The sequence below is a fragment of the Gossypium hirsutum genome, chromosome D07 (assembly GCF_007990345.1).
Source record: "Gossypium hirsutum isolate 1008001.06 chromosome D07, Gossypium_hirsutum_v2.1, whole genome shotgun sequence".
Taxonomy (NCBI): Eukaryota; Viridiplantae; Streptophyta; class Magnoliopsida; order Malvales; family Malvaceae; genus Gossypium; species Gossypium hirsutum.
The window spans coordinates 41321159-41330467 of record NC_053443.1 but is presented as its reverse complement, the minus strand read 5'-3'; positions in this window follow the sequence as shown (position 1 = coordinate 41330467).

Below are 9309 nucleotides of genomic sequence, written 5' to 3'. Positions count from 1 at the left end.
CTTTGTGACTCGTACCACATTCCCCCCTTTCTCAAAAAGATTCGTCCTCGAATCTAAAAAATCAAATGGAGATAAGTCAGCCACATTAAAAGTAGAACTTACATTGTACTCATCGGGTAGATCAATTTTTTATGCATTATCGTTGATCCGCTCGGGTACTTGGAAAGGCCCATCGCCCTTGGGTCCAACTTGGTCTTCCTTTTTGTAGGAAATCGTTCTTTCCTCATATGGACCCAAACCCAATCTCCGGGTTCAAGGAGAACCCATTTGCGCCCCTTGTTTGCTTTGTTGGTGTTAATGTCATTTGTTTTGGCTATTCGTTGCCTAGCCTTCTCGTGTAAGGACTTCACCAACCCACCTTTCTGTTCGCTGTCTAAATTAATAATATGTTCTAGTGGTAACGGCACAAGATCAAGTACTGTTAGTGGGTTAAAACCATAAACAAGTTCAAATGGAGAATAACCAATTGTAGAATGAATAGATCTATTATAAGAAAATTCAACAAAAGGTAGACATTCTTCCCAATCCCTAATGTTCTTTCCCACAACAAATCGTAATAAGGTTCCTAAGATTCAATTAACTACCTCAGTTTGGCCATCGGTTTGGGGGTGACATGTAGTGGAATAAAGTAATTTCGTACCAAGCTTACCCCACAATACCTTCCAAAAGTGGCTAAGGAATTTGACATCTCTGTCAGAAACAATTGTTTTAGGGATGCCATGAAGTCTTACCACTTCTGATAGAGGATTGTACGCGGACCAAGATCGAGTTGCCAAGTCACGAGAAACTCCTACGAAAGCTCTAAACGAACAGATCTGAAAATTAAAACAAAGAACAAGATTAAACTAATCAGATCTGAAATTAAATCCCCAAATTCAATTAAAGGAGCAATAAGAAACAAAGAAATAGAATAGATGAATTAAACGAAATTGGAAGTATAGAAAGATTGCGAATCAGTCAACAAATTGATTCGGCCAAGAATGCCCAATTTCCAGCAATCAATTGATTCCCAAATTGAAAGAAATCCAATCGGCCAAACCCTAGGAATTGGGGATTTTTGGGTTCGAATGGGTGCTGCCAATAGGAGAACAACTTAAACGATGAGATCTTGAGTTTAATCAATGCTGGAAAACAAACAAGAACAGCAAAATATTAGATGAGAAATCGGCACAAGTATAAGCAAAGAAAAGTAAAGAAAGAAATTGAAAACAGAAAGAATTAAAGGATAAGTCCTAAAGATCCTTGAAATCCCGAAAGATTTCACAAATCTCTTCAAACGGCTCTAATCTCCCCTCCAAAGAATATCGATGGCAAGAAGAAGGTTGAAGATGGCTCCCACAATCAAAAGATTGTTAAAACAACTTCTAAAGAAAACTCAAGAGAGAATTCTTGGAGAAAACCCCAAAGAAAATTCTGCACTCAACAAATCTGAAATTTATAGAAAAAATAATAATAAGATGTTTACAAAGGGTGGCTGGCCAATACTTATATAGGCTTCCAACAAATCCTAATCTAATTAGAAAACTTAAAAAATTTAAACTTAATTAAAAAAAACAAAGGAAAATTCGGCCATGCATCCTATTGGGCTGTTTTGGGCCGAATTTAACATGTGATATTCTTAAAACTTAAAAATTAACTTAAACAACTAAAATGTTTACAAATTGGGCCCTTTGACATTTTGACCTGATTTTCAACTAAATATGTATGGATTTCTTGATTGGGCTGGGAATTTGCTTATTGGGCCTCGCCTTTAAGAATTTGGGCTTGTGATCCATCTCCTACCGAAATTGGGTCGTTGACGCTCGTAATGGAGATCCAACGCGCTTTGGCTGCAAGATTCGGTTTCTTGGACCAAGATTTCCAAGATTTGAAATCTTGATTTTCTTGATTCTTGAAATCGCTCCGAACAGCAAAATTGGGCCAAGATTCGATTTCTTGAGTTTTTTGAAAACAACAAAGTGAATCTTGATTTTCTTGATTTGAGCCCATCACCTTCTTAAGCTTGGGTTGGGCCTTTGTGACTCGTATCAACTTCTTTAAAAAATAAGCCTGCCACATATGTAGCATCATCTATTTTGTGACAAGGAATATGATACGATCTCAGCCCGGGATGTTTCTATTGAGCTGCCACAAGGGCCTATAACTAGGTCACGAGCTAAGAACTTTAAAGAAGCATTGGCAAGCTATGTGGATCGAGTTTGGAGAGAACAAGAAGCTGATTCCATTCTTCATGAAAGGAGTAACCCAATAGGCGTCACTTGCAATTTATTGCAAGTTGAACTGAAATTTTAATAAACTCATCTTTAGTTAAATAATTGAGTTGCTGATCATTTAATCAACTCATCTTTGTTTAATTAATAAGTGATTCATTATTGAATTGTTATTTACTTAAGTGTTGCTTTTAATTAATCTAGTATCCAGAATTATTTATTGAAGTAAGAGTTAAGTTTATTTAATGTTACTTCTTAAATAGTTGCTGGAATAATAATTGCATGAGTTGAGTTCATCTATTTAAGTTAAATAATTATTGTTGATATGTGTTTAATATGCTTAATAAGTTCATTTTAATGTTATTTATTGCAGGAGTTATTTTCAGCTCACAACGGTTACATTGCAAAGCCGTTACAAATTTTAATGAAGTGACCTTTCAAGTGCTATTTGAAAACAAATGAAGTTGCTGTTACAAAGGGGGTTAATACACCATTAAAGGGTGTTTTAAAGAGTATTTGATACTCCTTAAATTTGGCAGCAACCCTTTTAGCTACCTGATGTTTTTCTCTTTTAAAAAGAATAAATTCAGCATTCAAGACTTCTTGAATGAGATGATGTCCATTTGGCTACCCATGGGACAACTCAAGAGTCAAATTCAAGCTTTCATGAACCTTCATTCAGCTGAATTGAAGAGGATTAATGGAGTAGTTATTTGTTTCAAGAATGCCAAGAGTCTAGAATTTTAAAATCAGCTTTAAATTAGTACATTAAGTGAATGCTTGAGACTTTTTAGCTACCCTATTTTAGCACTATAAATAGGTGATTTCAGAATTTTGTAAGGAACAACTTTTGATGAATTTTGAATGAAACTCTATTCATTTGGTGAGAATTTCTTTTCTCCAACTTTTTTCAAAGACTTGTTGGCTTATCTACAAAGCTAGTGGCGTCAACCCGTTCTTTGTTTATCCTGAACTTATCACTTTCACAAGTGTGGCGTTCAACCCCTAAATCGAGGTTCCTATCTTTCTAGATAGTGGATCGAAGTTTTTGTTTGAATTTCTTCTATCCATCTCATTAAACGTATAAGTGCTAGGTCGACACTTATTAGTGTTGGTTCTTACTTGTTTCTTGAGCCGATTTTCTTTCCATCATTTTTCCATAACTGAACACATCTATTTAGCCATTTTCTGAACCCTTGTTGTTTTAAAACAATATTAAGCCTATTTCACCTATTTTACTTACTAGCTATTCATTTGTTCCTTACTTCATCGTAGACGATTGGGCAACACAAATATGACTCGACTCAACACTAAGGCAGATCGTATCATTTTATATCAGAGCTATTAAAATGAGAAGTATGGAGTTACAAAGACAAGCCAGAATAGGTTGGTGAAAAAAATCGAAAAAAATCAAAAAAAATTCGAAAAAAAATTCAAGTTGTATTCGAAAGTTTCTCATTGTTTTTGAAGTATTGAAAAAAAATGAGATTTCAAAAAAAAAGTGTTGGAAATTTCCCGATCCACAAAAAGAATTGATTTCCTGCCCCCATCTCTTCTACCTTTAATGCCACACTAAACCTACCCTATTCCTATTCATTTTTCCCCTTGTTTCTCAAATTTGTGACCGACCCCTAAGCCTACGATTAAGCCTTGGCAAGTCTGCTTACAAAGTCACAAGAAAAGAAGAAGTGGAAAAAGGCACGAGAGCGTGAGCACAATAGAGAGGAGGTAAAAGCCAACATACGAGTGCAAACACGAGCGTGAGTGTTATCATTTTCTTTCTTTCTGAGTGAATATAAGGTTTGTTGTGAGGTTTTAATTATTATCTTTCTTTAGTTCTGATTTGTTTAATTTGTTTTATGTCACAAAAATTCTGATCAAAATATGGAGGAGCGACAAGAACGACAACCTGTTTGAAATGTTCCAGACCTTAATCTTCAAGCCATGTTACGCGAGGTGGAGCGACTCTTTGACCGGAAGCTTGAGCTTATACAAGAAAGGTTGGACATGGTTGAAGAGAGAGCACGTCGGAGGACACCTCAAAAATCCCCCTAGAAACCGTGGCCGACAACAATTTAATGAAGATGATCCACTTGAACTTAGTGGGGCTGAAAGTGACGAAGGGTCCAATGTGAGTGTTCAACGAAGAGAACAACGGAATCGAGGCCAAAGAGATCAAAGACGAGAAGATGATGATCCCAAGAATATAAAGTTATCAATACCTCCTTTTCAAGGCAAATCTAACCCTGAGGCGTATCTATAGTGGGAGAAAAAGATTGAATTGGTATTTGATTGCCACAACTATTCCGAGAATAAGAAGGTTAAACTAGCCGCAATCGAGTTTTCTGATTACGCGATGATCTGGTGGGATCAATTCACCACTAGTCGAAGGCGCAACGAAGAAAGGCCTATTACCACTTGGGCTGAAATGAAAGCAGCAATGCGACGGCGGTTCATTCCTTCGTATTATCATCGAGAACTTCATCAAAAACTTTAAAATCTTTCTCAAGGAATTAAAAGCGTAGAAGATTATTACAAGGAAATGGAGGTTGCGATGATTCGTGCACATGTGCAAGAAGACCGCGAGGCAACGATGGCTCGTTTTCTAGCTGGACTCAATCGTGATATTGCTAACGTAGTCAAACTTCAACATTATATTGAGGTGACGGACATGGTACACATGGCCATCAAAGTGGAAAAACAAATGAAGCGAAAAGGTGCTACTCGAGGTTATTCCACTACAAATTCTTTAAGATGAGGACAAGGCGTTAGCAAAAGTTTTCCATCAAACTGAACAAAGGAGTCCACGGTGTTGCCCAAAACAAACAAGCCTTTGGCCGAATCAAGCAAAGGAAAAGCCATTGAGAGCTCGTTCAATCGTTCAAGAGATATCAAATGCTTTAAATGTTTGGGGAGAGGACATATCGTGAGCCAGTGTCCAAATCGGAACACCATGATATTACGTGCTGATGGTGAAATTGAAATGGAGGATGAAGAGGAAGATGAGGTCAAATTGAATTCTAACGAAGAAGAGGATTTGGAATACCCTGTTGAAGGAGAGTTGCTTGTAATCAAATGAAGTCTAAGTCTTCAAGGAGTGGAGGACGAGCAATAACGAGGGAATATTTTCCATTCGAGATGCCAAATCCAAGGTAAAATTTGTAGTATTATTATAGACGGTGGAAGTTGCACGAATGTGGCAAGTACTTTCATGGTGGAGAAGTAAGGATTGCCAACCACCAAACATCCGAGCCCGTACAAGCTTCAATGGCTCAATGATGGAGGTGAGCTTAAAGTCATGAAACAAGTTCTTGTTCCTTTCAAAATTGGAAAATATTCCGACGAAGTTCTATGCGACGTGGTGCCTATGCATGCAGGCCATTTGCTATTAGGACGACCATGGCAATTTGATCGGAGAGTGGTTCATGATGGCTATACCAATAGGTAGACCTTCAAGCATTGTGGCAAGAAAGTGACACTTACACTGTTATCCCCAAAGCAAGTATACGAGGACCAACTCAAACTCAAAACTTCTGTTGGACAAATGCAAGAAAAAGAAAAAAAGGGTGCGAGTGGAAAAGAGAAGAAAAATGAGAGAGCTCGAGGTAAAATTTTAAAAGATAGTGAAAAAAGGCAGCAAAAGAAGAAAAACATGGAGAAGAAAAAAACATTGAGAAAATGAGTGTGTTTGCAAAAGCAAGTGATGTTCGGAGAGCATTAACCTTGAGGCAACCTGTATTTGTACTCATGTACAAAGAAATTATGCTGAACACTAACGAATTACCCAAAGATCTACCTTCTTCTATGTTGTCTCTTTTAGAGGAATTCGAGGATGTTTTCCCAGATGAAGTGCCTAGTGGATTGCCTCCCATTCGAGGCATCGAGCACCAAATTGACTTAGTTCCTGGAGCCGCACTTCCTAATCGGCCTGCTTATCGAACTAATCCAGAAGAAACTAAGGAGTTGCAAAAACAAGTTGCTGAACTTATGGATAAAGGTTACATCCGAGAGAGTCTTAGTCCTTATGCTGTACCAGTTCTACTTGTGCCCAAAAAAGATAGTTCGTGGTGAATGTGTGTTGATTGTCGTGCCATCAACAAGATCACCATCAAGTATAGACATCCTATTCCTCGACTCAATGATATGCTTGACGAATTAAGTGGTGCCAAAATATTCACGAAGATTGATCTTAGGAGTGGATATCATCAAATCCGAATGCGAGAAGGCGATGAATGGAAGACTGCCTTTAAGACCAAACACGGTTTGTATGAATGGTTGGTAATGCCATTTGGTCTTACAAACGCTCCTAGTACTTTTATGCGATTAATGAATCATGTGTTGCGTGCTTATATTGGAAAATTTTTCGTAGTATATTTTGATGATATCTTGATATACAGCAAGTCATTGGAAGAACACGTTCAGTATTTGCGGATGATTTTAGAAACGTTGCGACAAGAGGTACTCTATGCCAATTTTAGAAAGTGTTCATTTTGCACTAACAAAATTGTGTTTTTAGGTTTTGTCGTGAGTTTCGAAGGATTGGAAGTTAATCAAGAGAAAGTTCGAGCAATTCAAGAATGGCCGCGTTCGACTAGCATTAGCCAAATCTGAAGTTTTCATGGGCTGTCTAGTTTTTATCGACGATTCGTACCTAATTTTAGTACAATTGCTGCACCATTGACAAGTGTTATTAAGAACAACTCAGCATTTTATTGGACAGATGAGCAAGAAAATTCATTCAATGAAATTAAACAAACTCTTGTCCAAGCACCTTTATTAGCACTTCATGATTTTTCTAAAACCTTTGAAATCGAATGTGATACTTCAGGTGTAGGAATTGGGGCTGTGCTAACACAAGATGGAAAACTGGTGGCGTATTTTAGCGAGAAGATAAGTGGCACTATTCTTAATTATCCCGTGTATGATAAAGAAATGTATGCCTTAATTTGATCTCTTGAGACGTGGTAGCATTATTTGTGGCTGAAGGAGTTCGTGATTCACTCCAACCACGAAGCTTTAAAGTACATCAAGGGTCAACATAAGTTAAACAAACGCCATGCAAAGTGGATTGAATATCTTGAATCTTTTCCATATGTTATCAAGTATAAGAAAGGTAAAGAAAAGATAGTGGCTGATGCCCTATCAAGGAGGTACACCTTATTATCTTATCCTATCAAGGAGGTACACCTTATTATCAAGTATGATGTGACCACGCCCCAAGCCCCATCAAGTCCTCGTCTTGATTCCCTCGAGCTTCCAAAGGGACCAATGAACCGAGCTAGGTCCAAGCGATTTCATGAAGTTGTTTCAGCTTTATTGTTCAAGTTTTGGAAGGAGAATCAGCTCGTTGAAGATGGGAAAGCTCGATCCAACTCCTTGAAGAAACCATGCACCTTAGTGCAAGCTAATTTCAACTCAATTCCAGCTCCCTTAGCTCAATTTGACTTTAATTAGCTCACTTGAGCTCAATTCCACCTATTTGAGCTCAATTTAGCTTCTTTCCAGCTCGTTAATTTTATTATTTGAATAATTTGAGTGATAGTTTTATTTTAATTATTTTTACTACAGCTCATAACCGAATTTTCTAGCTCAATTCAGCTCATCAAGAATTTTGACTATCATTGAGCTAGCCGAATTTATTATTAATTATATTTTATTTATGTCTTTATTTTAATTTGTTAAATATGTCTTGATATTATTTAATTTAAGCTGAATGTACCTTGAATCTAATTTGTTTATATCTTTTGTAGGTACATCCACATGTGGGAACACAATTAATGAGGATTCATGAACATTTCTGGTTCAATGTATGTTCGGGTACATGCATGACTACCTACAACGAATGGTTGCCTTAAAGATGATGCATGAATGATTTAATACAATGAATGGAAGAATGCATGAATATTCACTTACATGCATCGGTTGCTGTCCATTGATCTCCTAAGTACCTATTCGACCAAAAGGCATCTATTGGAGTGTCCATTCACACCTTGGCCGAACCTAGACATGTCCATTGCTCTCCCATACATTCACCAAGCCTTCAAGTTCATTTCCTTAGCCATGAAGCTGCCTATTGAAGTACCATTCAGCCGAATTTGGACATAGCCTTTAAAGAAACATTTCTAGATTAGTTTAATTCAATTAAAGCCGAATTTACTTAGTCTATTTGGCTATCTAATGTAATCTATAAATAGTTCTTTTCTCTTTGTAAAAAGGTTAGACATTTCTGATTATTAAACTTATTGTGAGGTTACCTCCAATCCGATTTCGTTTGAGTCTCGTCTGACTTATCTAGCTCGCTAGTGGCGTCAACTCGACTTCTTGAACTTATCACCATCCTGGTGTGGCGTTCATCCACCTTTTTATACCTTTGGTTCCTACCTCTCTATAGGTAACGGGTCAAGGTCCATCTTCGACTTCCATTAAACCCACCTTAAGCAATATAAGTCCCGGGGCAATACTTTACATAGTATTGAATCGTTCTTCGCTTGAGTTCAATTTCCATTCCATTTTATCTATCTACTTAAACTTTATTTTCTTTGTTAAATTGAACCATCCATTCTCCAAACCAAGCCATTTTTTGAACCCTTTTAATTACTTCCGCTTAAAACAACTCCATAAAGTTATCTCCATTCGACATCAACCACTACTTCTCGTCGACGGTCGGGCAACTTAAGTGAACTCGACTCCATCAACCGAGCCGAATCACATCATTTGGTATCAGAGCTGGTAAAAACGAGAAGTACGAGCACTCGAAGTCAATTTGAAATAGGTACGTAAAAAATTGAAAAAAAAAATTGAAAAGAAAAAAAATTGCATACGGTTTAGGTGCGGACGAAAAGAACGTGAAATATCCGTAAAAAAAAAAAAAGAGTCTGGAGACACTTCAATAGAAATTTTTCCAAAATCTCATTCTACACCCTTTTATATCCCCCGTAGTGAAATTTCACGCAATTAAAAAAAAATTTCGATATAAAAAAAAAGTGTTTCGAGTTTGTAAGTTTGGCATTCTTTTCTATTCATCTTCTAAGCCACACTTAGCCTTGATTTTATTTTGTTTAGCCTACCCTACACCCGATGTTATCCCTTGTAACCCATT